Consider the following 20,748-nt stretch of genomic DNA (forward strand, 5'->3'; position numbering starts at 1 on the left):
TGTTGACTTTGACAGCAGATTTTTTTGTTCAGTCATAGTCTTTTGAACAAAAGAAATTATGTTGTTTTATTTATATTTCAGTCATCTGAAATGTTTTAGTGTTATTCTAGTTTTAGTCGACTAAATAGTAATGACATTTTAGTCGACTTTAAGTGTCTATTTTATTTTGTCAACAAAAATGTATTTGGGCAGGTCGTGATAGCAGATTTTACATTTGGTTGCATGCCAAAAATAGTCGATGTGCTATTTTCTGAGTGCAACACCCGAGCGCGACTTTTAGTTCTACTGCATCTCTTCTCCACTAGTCCCTTCCCTAACATTTAAGTCTAGTATACAGTATATCTTGACAAACTTGTCAACTTAGTTTTAGTCATCGTAGCTTAGTTTTTATTTCATTTTTATTTCGTTTTCGTCAGTGAAAAAAGGTAGTAGACGCACATTTTATGTCATGTTGTTTTAGTCCACAAAATCAACACTGTTCGACAGCGCCATCGTCGTCAGCGGTCCCACTTTCCCCAGGTGCGGTTTGCTATGCGGGTGTAGTACTTTCCTACCTCTACGTTTTCTGCTCTGAATAGGTTCAAGGAGTTTTATTGTCATTCCCCACAGGCACAGAACAAAATTTGTTACCCAGGGCCTGGTCATGGCAGAATAAATTACACCTAAACACTACATAAAACACTGCATAATACCTAGTGCAAATAAAGTAATTGCACTTACCCAGTAAAATTGCACTTGGCCACTAAAAACCAAAGACTGATGCAATAGCAACAACACACCTTGAAACTTTTTTCTCAGAGTTTCAAAGAATAAGACCTTGGTTCTGTCCTCCTCCTCTAGAGAAGTGGTCCCAAACCTTTTAGCCCGTGTTGAGGCAGGATGCTGGAAGACCCAGAGATGTATCTTCACCAGAAGAAATTGCCTAGACCAGTCCCGTTGATCAAGCTTAGACAGTATTTATTTAACACGCATTAGACATACAGCAAATACGGTTTTAGGCAGCACTCGGACAGAGTATCCACTATCCACTCGATATCGTAGGGAGAGCCCCCTCATCCAAACCTTTTATACTTTCCGTTTAGGTGTCTGTTCCAAATAAACATCTCATTAGATGGATTACAAATATTCTGCTGATAGCCTAATGCTGGCAACAAACTCCTTGTTTGTCCAAAATGTTCTTTCCATGTTCTCCCCTTCGCCTATCTCCTTAAAAACATCTGGTGTGGCATGTCAAAGGTCAATGCTCCAGTTGGAAAAACATGTACTCAGCTAATATTCGCTGTGCTTGTCAGAGCTTAAGGCCTCAGTTGGATAACCCTTGATAACCCTGTTTTTAACCTTATATGATTGATTATATGTTTTTTAACCATGTAGCACTTTGGGATTCCCTGAGTACTGAGTTATATTGATGTACTTTTACTGTTTTTCCACTACACCCGTGACCCAAAAGTGAAAGCTGGGGTCTGTTCTTAGGTGCCCTGCAGGGTGGTAAGGTACAGTAAAGGAGCTATTATTGTCCTATTTGAACGGGCAGGTTCAAAGCGCTGACTGTCGACCTCGTTGACAGCTCGAATTCTATCGCTCGTTGTATTGGGATCAGAAGTGGGATATCATTGATCAAAGGAAAATCGTTGCTGGTCTCAAATGTCTTGACCGACCAGAGGACAAGAGAGAGAGCGAGAGAGCGAGAGAGCGAGAGAGAGAGAGAGCGAGAGAGAGAGAGCGAGAGAGAGAGAGCGAGAGAGAGAGAGAGAAAGAGAGAGAGAGATGGATGCCAGTGGGCAGACAGACACTCACAGCCGTGTGACGGTGCCGGATTATGTGGTTTACTATGAGGCACGCATGCACACGCGTACACGCACAACCCCCCTCCCCCCCACACACACACACAAACAGAAACACAGTGGTGGAAATCTCTTGAAAATAGCAGATCCACAAGCGACGCATTGTGAGCGTGTAGGTTGGCTATTTTCAAATGGCCAAAATACATAGCCTATAGGACTGAAGTGAGTAATGTATGTTCTGTAATAATAATCAAAACCTACAAAATAACTAGTAACACACATTTTCAAAGAATTGTAGTGCAGTAAAAAGTTGTGCAGTCCGGGTAGGGAATGAGGCATTACCCCAAGGAGACCCAGGGGCAGACCAAGGCGCAGTTGGAGGAAACACATCGACTCACTGCCCTCTGGAGAGGGAAGTCTGGAGCTCTCTGGTGGAGCTGTTGCCCCCGCAACCCGACTACGGATAAGCGGTGGTAAAAAGTGGGGTAGAAGTAAAAGTTACAGAAAATTGGAAATACCGGTACTCCAGTAAAGTAAAAAAAGAAAAGAAAAGAGAAAGGAAAAAAAATCCACATTGTACAAAATAGTACAGTACTTGAGTAAATGTACATATAGGTACTTTACACCTTTGGTTTTGTGGTCCTGTGGTCTCTGAGTCTAATATGAAGCCAATGCAAGAGCTTCTGAAACAGTGATCATCCTTATGTTGACAATACACTCTGAACACAACCTCTCTCTCTCTCTCTCTCTCTCTTTCACACAACCTCTCTCTCTCTCTCTCTCTTTCACACTCCCTCATTTCAAAAGCCAGCCGGGAGAGATTATCTTCCAAGCCTGTGAATTATCAAAACAGAAAAAGAAAAGAAAAAAAAAAGATGACATTGCACGAAAACAGACCGAACCATCTAAAAGTAATTTATAATTACTGTTGTTGCTGTTGCTTACCCCAAAAAGCATTGATAGCTTTTTGGCAAGCGACACATTGTGATAGTTGCGTCATGATCCAAGGAATCCAACTGGGACTGCAGGGAGTGGCGGATAGACGCATGAATGAATGAATGCATTTTTATTTGGTGATAAAAAGGAAAGAGCACATCAGCGCTTCCACAACATATAGCAGACACAATATCGGCAAGGATAAAAAAACATACTAAAGCCCTAAGGCAGGGGTCTTCAGCCGTCCCTGACACACATAGAGAGCATCCTACGTGCCAAAACCATGCCAGTTGAACCGTATGTAGTAGAAACGATATTTCCTAACAGAGATTCCATGGGTCCTGACGGCTTGGGTAGGCCACCCAGCCTGGTGGAGATACTGCATGTATGTGCTCCGCAGAGTGACCCTTTCTGTTACTTTGCTTTCTTTCTCCTCTCTTTCCTTCTTGTTAGTGGGGTTGGCCACAGGGCAACCACACTACTATTGTAAATTGTCAGTTTATTGTACCGGTATGTTACTTTCTAGAGTAACTTCTGATGTCATGTCAACATGGGTCTATGGGGTTTTCCATTATGATGTCATCATGATGATGCCATAATAATCTATGGGGCCTATGGGGTTTTCCATTATTATGATGTATGACATATTGCATAATATGACATCAGCATCTTTACTTATATAAAGTGTGCTGGTCAGTCAAGACACAGAGCACACCGAGCGTGACTTATTTGCTAATGACCAGTTAAAACTGGCTGTTTTAGGGGTGCCCGCATGCCCGCATGCCACATATAGGCTTTGGCCTGACAGCGCGTCAAGTGTTCTTGTCCCGTTCATGATGAAAAGAATCTAGCAAATTCCATAAATAAAAATATTAAATAATAATAACTGATAAGTAGTGAAGTAACTTGTAGATCTGCCATATTCACTATATTCACTATTCACGGGGAGACAGAAAATTTCTCTCTTGGGTCTTGAGCTAAAAAGTTTGAGAACCACTGCTCTAGATGCTACACTGATCTCTCGCAAGGCTAGCGCAAGGAAATGACCAAAAGAACAATAGAATCCTCACTCTCTCTCTCTCTCCATCCTCCACCTTTCCCTTCATCCCCAATCCGCTCTTCTTAAAATGCATGACTCATAGCATGATATCATTGCTTTTAGCCGTGTGTGTGTGTGTGTGTGTGTGTGTGTGTGTGTGTGTGGCATCATTTGCATTTAAATTGGAAAAAGCCAAGAGCGAGAGAAGAACGCCAGAGAGGGAGAGAGAGAATTCTCTTATTTCATTCATCCATTTAATCTTTCTCTCATTCACGGGCTGGAAGACAGACTACATTTCCCATAATCCCCCAAAGGAGAAGAGAGGGGAATAATTTATAGATGACACACATCTATTGTGAGGATATAAATATACACTATGTACAGTACATAGAACAATCACATCATCATAGATTAACCAACAACATACCGTATTGTGCCAAATATAAGACGACTCTGATTATAAGACCACCCCCATATGTTTTTTTGAGACTACTCATTTGTGTCAAATAGTCTAGTCCCCGATTATAATATGACCCCGTTTTTTTAAGATATTTCCATTGAAGAAAAACGAAGTCCTATATTCAGAACAATAGGGTTAATCACTTACGAACAAACAAACAAACATTGGCGGACTTGTCTGCATGTTAGACATTGAAAACCTGTATGTTTTTAATTTTATTGTCTTTCTTTTCTACTGTACTGTATGTTTTTTGTACTGTGATATGGATCTCCCTGGGTCTGAAATAAAGTATTGATTGATTGATTGATTGATTGATTGATTGATTGATTGATTGATTGATTGATTGATCGAAACAAATATAAAGAGAGAAACCGGGTAGGGGCACTCCAACATGCCCAAAGCGCACTCATGCCACAAAGTATAAGTCTATAATATTATGCACAGACATAAATGTGAAACTACACACTCAAAATATGTGTATGTACACACACACACACGCACACACACACACACACACACACACACACACACACACACACACACGCACGCGCACATGCACACACAAACAAAAACACACACACAGTCACACACACACAAGCGTCCCCTTGTTCTAAAAATAAAGTTTTAGGCTCCCTCGTCCTCCACTTACCTCCCACAACGGGACAAACTGGACTGGCAGCCCCAGCATTTCAATGAGGCTGCTCTAACTCAGCGCTTCTCAACCTTTTTTACTTAAGTAAAACATTTGATCACTTTTTCCCCACCACTGCTTGTGTGTCTCTATGTTTAAACGGTATATTCCCCAGCGGTGATGACAGTATGAATTTCCCCGTTGAGGATCAATAAAGTATATAATCATCATGACATTCCCTGCTGCCTCAACTGACCCTGGTGATGATCAGCCTCTTATTTTCATGGTTCCCACACATTTTTACCAATGCATTTCCAAAACTTTTCCTGAATATTTAACCCAATTTCCAGGCCTGAACAAACATTCAGTGCAATAATGAGTCTCTTTTACTCCTATGTGCAATGCCCAAAGACAGGCAGTGTAGCAACAATAAAGCATTGAATATAGAATGCTATAATTCTATTACAAATGTTGTGCCAAATGTTTTGCTACACCACATCCTAGGACCCCTAGGGCAGGGGTTCTCAACCCGTGGGTCGCGACCCCTTGGGGGGGTCGCCAAATTATTTTGGGGGGTCCCCAAATTATATATACAAAAAAAAAAGACATTGCCAAAGCATTTCCCGCGGTCCCCGGCCAAAACGTTGAGAACCCCTGCCCTAGGGCATAGGATAGGCTATTTTTGTCACATACTGGTACAAATTAGGCTGCAATCACGTTGCCCGTTTGGCGAATAATGACTTATGTTACATATTTCGTGTAATGTTATACATGTTTTGGAAAACGTTTTTTATGAACAAAATCAATTGCCAAAAACAATGCATAGCCAACTATTAAAACAATGCATAGCCAACTATTAAAACAATGCATAGCCAACTATTAAAACAATGCATAGCCAACTATTAAAACAATGCATAGCCAACTATTAAAACAATGCATAGCCAACTATTAAAACAATGCATAGCCAACTATTTTTCCAGGACTCTTGAGAAATTCCAAACCTTTTCCAGGACTGTAAAATGTTTTTTCTTCGAAATATTTCCAGGAATTTAATGACCGTGGGAACCCTGTATTTTGTCCTGGTTTTCCACGTGGCCAACTTTAAGCAGACACACCACATCAAACCCTACAGCCTATAGCCTAAGCAAGTGCTCTAGGCCAGGGGTGAAACAGTAAATATAACTAATCCATTGAATCGACTATAAAAAAAAAAGGAACCAATAATGTTTTAATAAAATAATCAATTCATAATCTATCTATCCCCATTTTGGGCATGTCATTATAGACAAACGATTCCGATTTTTTTTTAAATAGCCTTTCTACAAGCTTACAACAGTTATTTTCAAAATGTTTGAATGTTACCATTGACGAAGTATAAAGTAATGCTTAAGTTGTTCATTGATTCATTGATATATTACAACATTTAAAAAAAACATAAAAAAACACATGCATCTCGATGATTCAATGCATCAACAATGGAAAGTGCTCCACACAACAGACAGACCTCCCCCACAAATAAAAGCTGTGCCACATGTTCATGTGCAGTGGTGGAAGTACATTTACTCAAGTACTGTACTTAAGTACAATTTTGAGATACTTTTACTTCACTGGAGTCATTCCAATTTTAAATACGTTTACTTCTACTCCACTACATCTCAAAGGAAAATATTGTACTTTTACTCCACTACAATTATTTGAAAACTTTAGTTACTATAGGTTACGTTATTTTGATCTTGATAAGTCATTTTCTAATTCCAGACTTTTACTTGCAACAGAGTATTTCTGCATAGCAGTATCAACACTTTTGCTTAAGTAAAAAAAAAATCACACCTGTGTGAACTGAGTAAAGGTGGTTGCACACTGCACGAGTTTTTTAATTTTTAGCTGCGTTTTTCCGTCGGTTTTACGAAAAACGTGTCCAGTGTGCAACCACCTTTACTGTACTGTACTGTGCTCTGTACTGTATTGTAGTGTAGTGTACTGTGCTCTGTACTGTATTGTAGTGTACTGTGCTCTGTACTACTTTGATTATTTTTGGAAAAAATCTTTGAGAAATTACAGAGTTACCGTGTGGGGGTCCCCGGTAACCTGACTCTGCCAGATGGGGCAGCAGAGAGTACACTGGGTTCCCCCCCTCCTGCTCCCATCTGGGAACGCTCAGGCAGACTTGATACTCCGGCCACAAAACGGCCAATCAGCGGCAGCTAGAGGCGGGATCAAGGCATACACAGTGCTGCCTTGATCCCGCCTCTAGCTGCCGCTGATTGGCCAGGCCTTTTTGTGGCCGGGCATCAAGTCTGCCTGAGAGTTCCCAGATGGGAGCAGGAGGGGGGAACCCAGTGTACTCTCTGCTGCCCCATCTGGCGGAGTCAGGTTAGGTCCCCGGAACAACCAGACCATCGGGCCGGCCCGGTTCCGGCGAGCCTGTACCCGCATCCGAAACGGTAGAGAAATGACAGAGTTACCGTGTTGCAGCTTTCCGTGCTCGGACAGACACAGGGACACAGGGACACGCATACGTAGGGACACACATAGCTGCGAAATGGAGCGGAGGCACCGCTCCAAAAAGCGAGTACTTTTTTTCACCACTGTTCATGTGTAGCAAATAGCAATGGCCCCGTGTATAATCCTCCTCCACTTCTCCACTGGAGGCTTAGACACGCAGTAGTAACTCCTTACGGCACACTGCTTCCCCATTCCCCTCAGGCTGTCTGTGTGCGTGCGCGGTGTGTGTGTGTGTGTGTGTGTGTGTGTGTGTGTGTGTGTGTGTGTGTGTGTGTGTGTGTGTGTGTGTGTGTGTGTGTGTGTGTGTGTGTGTGTGTGTGCGCGTGCGTGCGTGTGTGCGCGTGTGTGTGTGTGTGTGTGTGTGTGTGTGTGTGTGTGTGTGTGTGTGTGTGGGGGGGGGGGGGGGGGGGGGAGATGATTTCCAGAATGCAGTGCAGTGGAGGGAACAAGTACTCAAAGGTTTTACTTAGGCCTAAGTAAAAGTAACAATACTGCAACGTAGAACTACTCCGTTACGGAGTAAAAGACCGGAATTCAAAATGTCATTGATTAAAAGTACGAAAGTATTGGCGTCAAAATGTATTTAAGTACCAAAAGTAGAAAGTATTCTTTACTCAAGTTTTCAAATGTATACACATGAAAATAGCAGATCTACCATTTGAAAATTGCCGATATACAAGCTCACAATATGTCACGATGCGACACATTGTGAGCTTGTAGATCGGCAATTTTCAAATGGCCGAAATGTATAGGGCTGAAGTGGTTACTGTATGTTTTGTAATAATAATCACAATCTACAAAGTTACTAGTAAAGTTGTCAAATAAATGTAGTGGAGTAAAAGTACAATATTTGCCTCTGAGATGTAGTGGAGTAGAAGTAAAAGTATTGGCAAATGGAAATACTCAGGTAAAGTACAAATACCTCAAAATTGTATTTAAGTACATGTACTTAGTTACTTTACACCACTGATGATTTCCAGAACGTGTGAAACTACAGACATTAGACAAGTATTCTCTCTGACCCGCCAGGCCAGGTTGCCTACCCAGCGCCCACAATCTTCGGGAAGTGGTCATAGCCAAATGGGAATCGCAGAATTTGAATGATACATCTTGATCACATCAACATGACCCCAGAGATAATGTGCACCGGTTTGTGTGAGTTTTGGACAAGATTTGTAGTAGCAGCAAAAAGTGTGTTTTCAACTAAATGCTAAATGGCGGAAAATCGAGTTTGGCAACAAACGACCGGGGCCTGATATGGTGAGTTGCGTCACGATCCAAGGGACGCCAGGGATAAGATTTTGATTGTATGACCTGGTATGGTTAATAACTTCCTTGGCTTACTGGCAGTATGCACAAGAAGACAGATAGACAGACAGACAGACAGACAGACAGACAGACAGACAGACAGACAGACAGACAGACAGACAGACAGACAGACAGACAGACAGACAGACAGACAGACAGACAGACAGACAGACAGACAGACAGACAGACAGACAGACAGACAGATTTCTCTACAGCTAGTCGTCCCCTACAGAGCCACCATGATGCTGTGCAAAACAATATTTTAAATGTAAAATTAGCAAGGTGCACTCAATTGCATGCAGCTAATTAACTAAAATAAAACAAATCCTTATGCATATTATTTTCATCAAAGTGAAACGTTGATTAGTACCGTCACCAAAGAGAAAGCAGAGAGAGGCCATGCAGCCGAGGAGAGTGTAGAGCTACAACCATCAAGAAGGCTTTCATCGACCTCTAGCACAGCCACGAAAGGAAACCGCCGTGTGCGTAAGGACTTATATTAGCAGTCGACCAAGCCTTCCCCCCCAAGTGTTGGGAGGAATACTGTGTATCTAGTATGCGTTCACATGTGTTGTTGTCAACAAAGCACAACATCCCCGACCTCAGTGGCCTTGTGGTTAGAGTGTACGCCCTGAGACTGGGGGGGGGTTGGGGTTCAATCCCCGGCCGAGTCATACAGTACCAAACCAAAGACTATAAAATGGTACCCAAAAGCCTCCCCGCTTGGCATTCAGCATCAAGGGTTGGATTGGGGCTAAATCCCATGTGACTATACTAGCGTCAAAGACTCAGATCCAGAGGCTGTGCTTGCACATTAACTGCTACCTCAAACCATGGAAACAGGAGATAGGCTCCTGACCCTATGGTAGGGAACTGTTGGTTCCCAAGGCTACTTAATTACAACATCCCCAATGTGTTGTGTGCACTTTGTTGCTTGCACATGGACGCCTAAAGCTCAAAAACACTACGACACTTGAAAACTATGCACCCCCCTTGCTGTGAAACCAGTGGATTTTTTTTCCACCTAAAGGAATGAGAGCTGGTAGGCCAAAACAAAGTTCTATGTCTAACCAAACAAACAACTATCCCTGCCAAAGCTCTAAAATACATCATATGAGGATGAGGTGGCATACTTAATTGCACAGGCTAACTAGAAAAGTGTGCTCCTCGGAGCACAGATCTCCGCCAGGCTGGGTTGTCTACCCAGGGCTGTTGTGTCAGCTGTGGGAGTTTGCATGACAAACTTCCCTATGGGCAGAAGTGACCAGAACACGTTTTTTGGATGGGCCTCGACATGCGTTTAAACTCTGGGTAAGCAGCCTGGCAGACAGAAAGCAAACCATAGTCCTAGAGACCTCTCTCCCAGTGTTATTTTTGGTTAAGAAATAGGCCTTGCCCGCAAATTTTTAAAGTCAATTACAGGCAAACGGTAGGGCTGTGAATCTTTGGGTGTCCCACGATTCGATTCCGATTCTGATTCTTGGGGTCACGATTCGATTCAAAATCGATTTCTTCGATTCAACTCGATTCTCGAACCAAAAAAGATTTATTCGATAGGATTTCAGCACGATCTACTCCAGTCTTCTGGCATGAAAGCAGAGTACATTTAGTAAAACGTTTTTAGAATTGTAAAGGTTTTAAAGGTAAATCCAAGACAACATCATGTACAAAAAAAATTTCTGACACTTTTTCTCACTCAGTTACCAGAACAATACATTCAAGTAAAAACTGCTGTAAAATAAATAGAATTGGTAGGCTTTGGCTAGCTGGCAGTAAAAATGCACACATGCACAGTATGCAGAAACCATAATGTATTGTACAGGTACTTTTGAACTCAATCACTTACTTGTGTTAGTGCAGAGACTAGAGACACACTCACACTCAAGAGTTGCCTTGATGCTACTAATATTAACGAGGCTCAGCTGGATCCTCGTTGACAGACAAACCTCAGCTGTTCTGAACTGAAGTGACTGGAGTAACTTGAAAATGACTGAAGACATGATGTTTACTGTGATTAGGGTAAGCTTACATTTCATATCACAGACACCATATAGTGAAAACCTGTAACTGTAACAAAAAAAATTTTTTTGGAAATTATGAATCGATTTTGAATCGTTCATAACGGGAATCGCGATTCTAATTCGAATTGACTCTATGGTAACGTGTCATTGTTCCGAGCGCTCGTTAGCCTGACCCATTACTAACCCTATCCCAACCCTAACCATAACCGCATGTGGAAGCCACAGGGTGAGTCTTAACCGGCCACGTAGTTGGACTAATGCTCTATACCGTTTGCCAGAAAGACCATAAAACAGGGTTCTGATACTCCATACAGAACTATTTTTGGTTGTCACATGGCTCACGAGAAACACATTTCAGCACTGAGCAGACATTTGTAGCATTTGTGGAGCACACAGTAAAGTGAAAATGCTTTCGGCTCAGCGTTGTTTCAAATATGGGGCGGATCGGACACAGTGAAGCGTTTCACGCCAATAATTGGTCCAGCTGTGTCAGCTGTGAGATAAGCTGCTCACAGACACAGAGACACAGACAGACACACATGACACACAGACACACAGACAGGGGCAAAAGCATAACCATAATCCCTGCTCTGGCAGTTCTGGCCTGGCAGAGATTAAAAGCCACAAACAAATCAGGGAAACCCTAATCAAGCGGGCTACAATAGCTGAAAGGGAATTAACTGGCCCATGAGCTAAGAGCAGTGCCACTGTCTAACAGCAACATTACCCGGTGCATCACCGACATGGCCCATACCAGGAGGATCATAATATGTCAGCTTTAGTAAATATGCTTTGCCGTTAGATGGATCCACATTATATTCCAAACCATGCCCCCGCTGCACATATTTGTCAGATACTGTTTTGATGGGAAACTCTGAGGAGGACGCGCGTACCTGCTTATTTGCACCGCGCCGGATCGGAACATGCACAGGCCAAGGTCATTTTCACAAAACCAGACAACAAACTAAAAGTCGACGAGCGCATCTGGGATCCGTGCAGACAGTGCTGGTGCAGCGACGGTAAAAAAAAGACGAGACTGAAATGTAAGTCTTACAAGTGGGGCCTCACATAAGTTCACGCACTGTGAGCACAGCGAAGCTCTTGCAAGAAAAACCACCCAGAGCTTAACGTCATTCTTGACACTGCCTTAAAAAATGGACAACTATATAAATTCACAACAACAAGGTGTATGCCACTCTCTTCAAGCTTGCATGCTGTTGCATACTGAGGTGAAGCTGGCTTTCGCGAGGATATTTTCCTCACCTGCCCGAATGCCAGCATTAGGTGTGGGAATGAGGTGTGCTTATTTCTGATGGAGAAAACCTCGCCGAGCACCTGACCTGACTGAAACTGGACTTAATATGTCATTGCAAGGTGAGGTATAAGCATCCATCCTGCCGCTGAATGCTAAAATCCACACGGTCAGGACAAAAGACATACAGACTGACCATGTGAAGTGTGTTTATGTCTCTCGCAAACCGTTTGAGCGATCAGCGCCAAACATTGTATGCATGCTGCCAGTAGGCCACAGAAAGTACTTCTAAAGACGTAGTGAAATGAAAAATACGTTTTTTACACTTTTACACCATTGGTCATCATATGGGCATACGTATACTTAACAATGGATGCCAAAACAATGGGAAAATGTCCATTGCTGTGAATTTTTATATCAAATATCCATAAAAATCCAATGTTAATTACTTCCGTTGAACTTGATGCGTGATGTCGAGTCCTGCATGAATAAAAATGAATCTTGATTTCATTCACCTGTTTGATTCCCATAGCTGCAGTTCCTCCAAACACAGCTGATGTTGATTACAGAACTACTGATTACAGATGTCAAGATGACATCCAGATTCCAGACAGTGTATTACTCGTTTTAAACTTAATCAGCACACTAAAATATGTATCTGATAGGTTAGAAATAAGCCACGTAGTAGTTGCATGCTCTGTATCTGACTTGTAAAGTTTTGTCAACAAACTCCAGGCATCGCTGAGCTATACGACCCATAGCCTGAAGGGATGCAACGCTCTTCACAGCCTTCCGTTTTAGACTGAAACTTCAAAATAAAATTCCCAAAAGCCATTGCATCCTGTCTTGAAAGTCCAGGGTTTTCTTTTTTGTGTATTTTTATATAAAAACGTCAAAAGTCCATAAAAATCCAATTTTTATTTAATACTTTGAACGAAAACGTGATGCGTGATGACGTGTCGAGTGTCAAATGAATATTGATTTAATTCACCTGTTTTATTCCCATTGCTGCGTCATCCTCCAAACACAGCTGCTTCTGATTACAGAACTACTCTGTTTTTAATCTAATTCAGGATGACATCCAGACAGTGTATTACTAGTTTGAGTCGTTTTAAACTTAATCATCGCGCTAAAATATGTATCTGAAAACAGTATAGGTTAGAAATAAGCTACGAGCTTTGCTGCCCGTGTCTCTGTCACTTTGAAAACAAACAATATGCATGTGTTGTGCGTGCATGCGTGGCGCACGTAACAAAGCTACGTCCCATAGTCTGGAGGGTTTTTCAGAGTGAAACTTCAAAATAAAATGCCCGTATTTTTCATTGCACCAGGCCTTTAAAGTACATATTGAAATACTTCATCATTCATTGAAAAAGCTCAATGAAATTTGGCCCAAATGTGGAGTCACAAATCACAGATGACTGATATGATTGATATCCCAGTCTGAGTTCCACTTTGGAGCCAAGTCTGAGATCCATATTGAAGCCATGCTGTATCCATTTGGATACCGAAAAACACATACATTCCAAGTTTTCATCTAAAACACAATTGCCCACAGACGTTCCTACCACTAGAGACCATGATTCACCTCGTTTGAGATGGCCTACACCGTATTAGGTAACTCCTGACAAACGTGTTTAAAATTGACTGCAGGAGTGGAACTCTTTTCAACTTTTAAAGCAAAATGCTGAAGGCACCGTTTTGGGGGGGGAAGTTATAAAGCAAGAGGTGGAACTGGGATTTTGAACCACCGTTTACTGTGGTCCCCCAAGGGGTCTGTCCTTGGCCCACTGATTTCTGACCTCCTCTGCGCAGAAATCGCTTTGCTGAAAACAGCTGATCTGCAATTGCAATCGGTTGGCTTTAACTCGGCTGGCGGTCAAAAATTATTACATAATCGTCTAATTGCAATTATTTCAAATAGTCACACATTTTTTGTCATCATCGCAAATATTTTGTCATAATCGTTTCCATGTTGAAAGATGTTCGTACATAAAAGAGCAGAAATAGCAGATCTATACGCTTGTAGATCAGCTACTTCCACAATTTTAACCTTTTTATAAAGTAAAACATTTATAAAAATGCCAGCAATTTCTTTGTATATTTCAGTTATTTGTCATATCTGCCCTATGCACTTTTTCATTATGAAGCCTAAAGCCCAAACCACACCAGTTGCAACTCCTTGATTTGCATTGGTGTGGTTGACCTTAAAACGGTTTTGTTGCAAAGTGGATTGGGCCCAAAAGGTGGAAAAAATCAATACATTCCAAATTTTATAGAATGGTACATAATGAGAGGCCTGTAAAGTACAATCTCAGTCCTGTTGCTAACAGGTCTTAGTTGGACTGTGTCTTTTGGTTTGCCAAAATCAGGCAGTACATGCATACCATACCAGAACGATTGGGATTGGAGAGATGGTTAGAAACACTTAGAAATAGGATATAAATAGGAGAGGTTTTTGGTACGGGTACAGTGCTTCTACGCGAGTCAAGTGAATACTCTGTCCGATTGTAACACGCTGTCTTGCTGCAACCTACTAAGCTGATTTCATCGTATCTGCCTAATTCATTTCGTCTGAGCTTGTCTTCTCCGTTAGCTGCTTGGCTCCCACAAAGGTAAACAGAAATATGTCATTTCTATTCACATTAAATGTTCCAATGTCCAATGCCAGTCCAATTACATTAAATGGTCCAATGTCCAATGCCAGTCCAATTACATTTGTGTGTAATCGTGACAGCCCTAGGATGTTCACAGCTCCACCTGCACGCAAAGCTTCTACAACTGCACACACAACGTTTCTCCACCTGCACTGACCTGCATACAAAGCTTAACCACCTGCACACACAGAATCTTCACCTGCACACAAATGCACACACGCACACACATACTGTGACACACATTATCTATCTGCATTCTGCACCTACAGTGGTCCCTTAATTTGCTACTAGGCGGATGAAGAGGGAGGGAGTGGGAATGGCTGGTTAACAAGGGGGATGAATTCTGGTCATTTTTGGGGGATGGAAGCCCTCCCGTGTCCCCTCAAATGGCCTGCTGGTAACACACATTTTCATTTGTTATTGTGACATGCTATTATTGTATAATTGAAATAACACCATATTTCTGGCGTTGCGGTGATGTGTTGGCGTGGCTCTCATTCAACCTACAGCATAGCGGCTTATATATATTAATGCTGTCAAATGATTAAAAGTTTTAATCAGATTAATCACAGCTTCAAAATGAATTAATCATGATTAATCACCATTAAAACTATTTAGTTCTTCACACATTGCTGCAAGCTATTGTCAATAGCCCATAGAACCACAGAGTAGAGCTGTTTAATTGTTTTTGGTAAAATAAATTCTTCAAATATGTTGTTTTTATAAAAAAACAAAAAACAAATTAAATAAATCCCTTTGGGATGAATAATAAAGTGACAACTTTTACAATATGTCCATCCATTACCATTATACAAATGAATTCCTTATTTATTTATTTTACATTTTGGAGGAAAAAAAGCCAATTTAACACTGAGGTGCCCACAATGTTTAGGTGCCCTCTCTTCCTGCACCCTTTTGCAATGTGAAATGCCACCGAATCAGTAGGCCTAACCTTTTTCCACTTTGCTTCTGTCTTGTCATATATATGGGCTATGTGAAATATGCCCATATATGCTGATACTGTAATATTCATTGTACCTTCCTTGTACCTGCAAATAGCCGATCTACAAGCTCACAACACGTTCCGGAAGCGATGCGTTGTGAGCTTGCAGATCAACCATTCTCATCAGCATGCAACACATCGTACGACGAAGCACAAGTCAGGCTTCACTTGACAGCTGTGTTTTGTTGGCCGAGGCGTCGTTACACAGCGCTCCTCGACACAAAAATAACATGGGAAGCTAGTTTTCGGTGGCAGCGTGGCACGTTGTGTTTAATCAAACAACATCAAGTTTACCTCAGTGTTTTTGGGTCGGGACATGACGACATGTCAACTCTATGATGCACATCATCATAGAGTTGTGACTCTGAGCTGCGCACATCAGAGAGTGATTACGTTTAATTTGCTGTCAGGAGTCAGGACAGATTGGTGTTTTTTCCGCTGTTTAGGGTGTGTTTTAGCATGGGTTTTCGCCTAGAAGACTATGGAAATCTGGGACACTGTTGAACGAAGTGAACTGTCAAGAGACTGATCGCACATGTTCAGGGACAATATTGCGGGTCAAGACTGTATGCGTTAATTGCGTTAAAATATTGTAACGCAATTAATTAACTCAATTAATTTGACAGCCTTAATATATATACTTTTTTGGAGAGAGAGAGAGAGATAGAGTGAGAGAGAGAGAGAGATATAGAGAGAGAGACCTACAGAGACCTGTATGAAAGAAGACGGAGAGAGAGGAAGAGAGAATTCTTTAGTTCAATTCTAAGAAATACAATGAATGCACTTGGTTAAAGATGAAACTAATGCCATATTTGCATTATGCAAATGAGAAGAGAACAAAAGAAAATAAAAGGGAGCAGGAGAGGAGAGGAGGTGTGTTGTAATACTAAAAAAAATGAATTCATATTTTAGTTGGACAGGAGCCAATACTTATACGAGACAGAGAGAGAGAAAGTGTGTGTGTGTGTGTGTTGGTGTGTGTGTACACTGCTACACTGAGTTTCACCATGTACTGCAAACTACCACAGCGTACTGCCTCCTATAGGGGAGGCCGGAGAGGAGACACATCCAAATATGTTGTCACCCTGACAGCAAATTGCGATATGCAAAACATTACGCAATATTGTATTCGTTATTTCCTAGAATGTTTTTCAAAACTAAACCTTTGTAGTTCTTCTGAACACAAATTTAACAGATAGCATATCTGTGATACTTACTTACACAATATTATCGCAAGATTTTGGCAACTTTAGTATTTATGTATGTATCTATCCAGTGACGTAGAGTCTGTGGGGGCCGGGGGGCCAGGGCCCCCATGAGGAATTGGACCAGGGATCTCGGCCCCCATGAGGAATTGGACCTGAATATATATTCGCCTCGGTTCGTCCCGTTTGTGCCGCATCAGGTCGCGCTTGTTTGTATGTAATCGCGCCGCTTTAACCATCCAAGTCTGACACCTTAACACGTTTGTTTTCCTCACTGTCCGGGGCGGGGGGTGGTGGGGGGTGAACCGCGTTGCGTGTCCTCTTTAACATGCAGATCAGGCATTGAAATGCTAATCTGGGTGCATAACCTGCCAGGTAGGGGGGGCGGGGCTGCACGGGCCCCCATGAGGATTATGAAAACTATTCGTCCCTGTATCTATCGCTTTCAACGTTTTGAGTTCAGACAAAGACACTCACAATATGCCCATCAACAACAGAAGCAGATCACAACCCAAGAATTACGCATTTAGGAGCTTCCACTATGCGTAAATGGTATCTTGCGGCCACTATACCCACTATACATTAAACATTATGCCGACACCTTTATTTGCGGGTGGAGGTGTGTCTGTAGGCGTGTTGATGCGCTTTCCCTTTAATTGCTATCTTATGCACACAGGTTTAGGACAACGGATTAATTTAAATGCTGCATATCACTCCCCTCCTCTCTCCCTCCTCTCCGGTTTCTGTACACTGTGACTATCGGTGAAGGCAAGAAAAGCAAGACAAAAGTCACTTCTGCATGGACTTCAGTTTTCATGGACCCAAAACCCAGCAAGGGCGAAATCCAAAAGAGCCGGCCGGCCTGCCGGCCGCTTCGTAAGGCCGCCCACAAATCCAACAATCACAATATATTCCTGTTCCCCATCTGCTAGCCATGGTGTGTGTGTGTGTGTGTGTGTGTGTGTGTGTTTGTGTGTGTGTGTGTGTGTGTGTTTGCGTGTGTGTTTGCGTGCGTGCGTGCGTGTGTGTAATGTGAACCATCCTCTCTTGACTCTCTCTTGTCGGCCTCTCACACGCACACACATTGCTCACATGAACTCTCTCTCACACGCACGCACGCACGCACGCACGAACGCACTCACGCACGCACGCATGCACGCACGCACGCACACACACACACACACAGTACACACACACACACACACACACACACACACACACACACACACACACACACAGATAAGTGAGGTCATTTATCTAGCTTATCTGTCCCAAGCTACATTAGCTAATTCAGTTAGTCCCTCTCTCTCTCTCTCTCTCTCTCTCTCTCTCTCTCTCTCTCTCTCTCTCTCTCCCACTGTCTTGCCTTCTCTTTGTCTATTTGTTTTGCACAGGAAATGGCTCCACAATATTTATACACACTGAGTGTATTACGGCCTATTAGTACAGTAGCAGTAGTAGTATTAGTAGTAGTAGTAGACGAACTAGTACTAGTAGAAGTACAATAGAAGTAGTAGTGGTGGTGGTGGTGGTGGTGGTGGTGGTAGCGGAAAAGAGCAATATTATTTCAGTCATATTATTTATTTTATAGACAGACAGACAGACAGACAGACAGACAGACAGACAGACAGACAGACAGACAGACAGACAGACAGACAGACAGACAGACAGACAGACAGACAGACACACACAAGTAGATCGTTCAAACGGTGTGCCCACTGCCCACTCTGAATTGTGAGGAGCAAAACAATTTATCAGTATTCTTTTTAGCAGCTTCCGGCGTGACTAAAACATTATGTTGTTGTTGTTGTTGTTGTATGGTTGATAGAATGCCGATTGTTGATTCATTTGGACATTATTCAGAACTATACAATCCCACAACAAACCCAAATGTATTGCATGGCAGCTTTCCAAGTCCACCAGTAGCCTTGGCTGGTGGAACCCCCCACCCACACCCCCCCAACCCCCCCAGTAGCCTTGGCTGGTGGAACCCCCCACCCACACAATAGAGGTATTAATAGGCTGAAGGATTTATTATCTTCACCAGGCCGACAGGCTGTCCTGCTGTCTGTGCATGTGTCTGTCATTCTGTGTGTGTCTGTGCATGTGTCTGTCATTCTGTGTGTGTCTGTGCGTGTGTCTGTCATTCTGTGTGTGTCTGTGCATGTGTCTGTCATTCTGTGTGTGTCTGTGCATGTGTCTGTCATTCTGTGTGTGTCTGTGCGTGTGTCTGTCATTCTGTGTGTGTCTGTGCATGTGTCTGTCATTCTGTGTGTGTCTGTGCATCTTGCATGGTTCCTGATAGATCAACCCCATACTAGTCCCATACAGGCCTGGGCACGCCCATTTCCGCCTAACTAGATTTGCAACTTCCTTTTTGCATTTTCTTCTAAACACACTCAACATGTCACAGCTGCTTTTGCAGCTTAGTCTAGAGGGCGACTGGTGCATCAGAAAGGCCTAAAAGTTGCGACTTTGTTACAACTAGTAGGACATCTGGTCCAGTGTCAATAGTAAGGCTTCTGGCTGACCTAGTGCAACCAAATGTCAGAGCTTACACAGACTACACTAGTAGTGGAGGAAAATTACATCTGATAATTATGGATAATTATCCATAATTATCAGATGTCATAAATGAGCAAGCAATAGTAGTACTAGCACTAGTAGGCGTCTTACTGGTAGTAGTACTACTACTACTACCAGTAGTAGTGGTAGTAGTAGTAGTAGTATTGGGTACAGAACCAGAAAATATAATCCAAAACAAATCCATTCACTCACCTTGTACTTCAATGAGAGATATTCCCAATTGAAATTTCCCAATAATCCGCAATGTCACCCTGCAAAAACAGAGAACGATGTTCAGTATAGTTGAAGAAAAACACAATTGCAATCATCCAAGAAACATCACCCCTCACTAGAAAAGTGCAATGTCCAAGTCAAGGCTCTGTCTAGTCCAGGTCATGCCTCAAGATTCAGGTCGCATGTCATGTCTCAAGTCCAAGTTGACGATACTCGAGTTCAATTCAAGCCTAAACTCAGTGACTTCAGGTTCCTCGTGTGTCCACCTTACTGAGGGAGCACACAAGCCACGCGGTGAAGAAAGCACAGCAATGTCTCTTTCTTTCAGCGAGTGAAGAAGTTTGACATTCAGTCCGAAGATCCTACGGGCCTTCTAGAGAGGCACTACTGAGTGTGTCCCGACCAGTTTCATCATTCTACTCAACCGCAAAGCACAGGACAGCCCACCAACAGACCGTTTCAGATGCTTCAAGCCATTCCACATCCACAAGACCGAGGGCAGTGGGCCCCGAAACACCTACTTCCCCCCAGGCAACGTTTGACACTAATATAGACCTGCTGCCCACTATATCATACATCCACATAGAGGCAGCTATGCACACACACAGTTACACATAGCACCCCTCGCACATGTGGCAATATGTTGACTCAATGAATGACTTTACACTCCAGTTGACATTGAGTTTTCTTTTAATACTTTTTAATGGCATATTCAAAAACATTTCTGGAAAAGGTTTTTTCCAAAATAGCTAATTCTAAATATAAAATAAAAAAGGAAAGGAGGAAAAACAAGCCGCGCTGCTTTCCAAATGGGAGCAATAATAACAGACTGTCCCTCTGGTCGTGTGCACACTCTGTAGGAGTTTCATTTCCTCAAGCTGCACGGCGGCCACTGTGGCGGGTGTTGTGAGTGTGCTGTGGGACCATTTTGGCAAACTATGAAAAGAACAGTGCCATGCAAAACATGCAGTGCTAAGTTTGTATATCACACGTCCGTGATGTTTATGAATCACACAATGCAAAATACGTTGTGAACTTGTTATTATTATAGATCTATTTTCACAACGCGTCTCGATCTCATAGGGCGGCTATTCTCAGCGCAGGACAATGTCGAACGACTGAGTATAAATCAAGCTTAAAACATTTAA

General features: G+C 42.5%; 1 protein-coding gene across 2 annotated transcripts in view; it reads right to left on the bottom strand.

Annotated features, from left to right (window-relative positions):
• Nucleotides 1-20,748, bottom strand: part of cntfr (ciliary neurotrophic factor receptor) — a 75,467-nt gene that overhangs the window by 42,119 nt on the left and 12,600 nt on the right. Inside the window, exon 2 of one of the 2 annotated variants that reach the window (XM_079524828.1) lies at nucleotides 19,580-19,638. The gene's annotated coding sequence lies outside the window, so the exon portion shown is untranslated. Of the gene's footprint in view, nucleotides 1-10,509; nucleotides 10,527-19,579; nucleotides 19,639-20,748 lie in introns of those variants that run through there. The other variant, XM_079524829.1, reaches the window with a different exon arrangement.

This window comes from Electrona antarctica (assembly GCF_951216825.1).
Source record: "Electrona antarctica genome assembly, chromosome: 16".
Taxonomy (NCBI): Eukaryota; Metazoa; Chordata; class Actinopteri; order Myctophiformes; family Myctophidae; genus Electrona; species Electrona antarctica.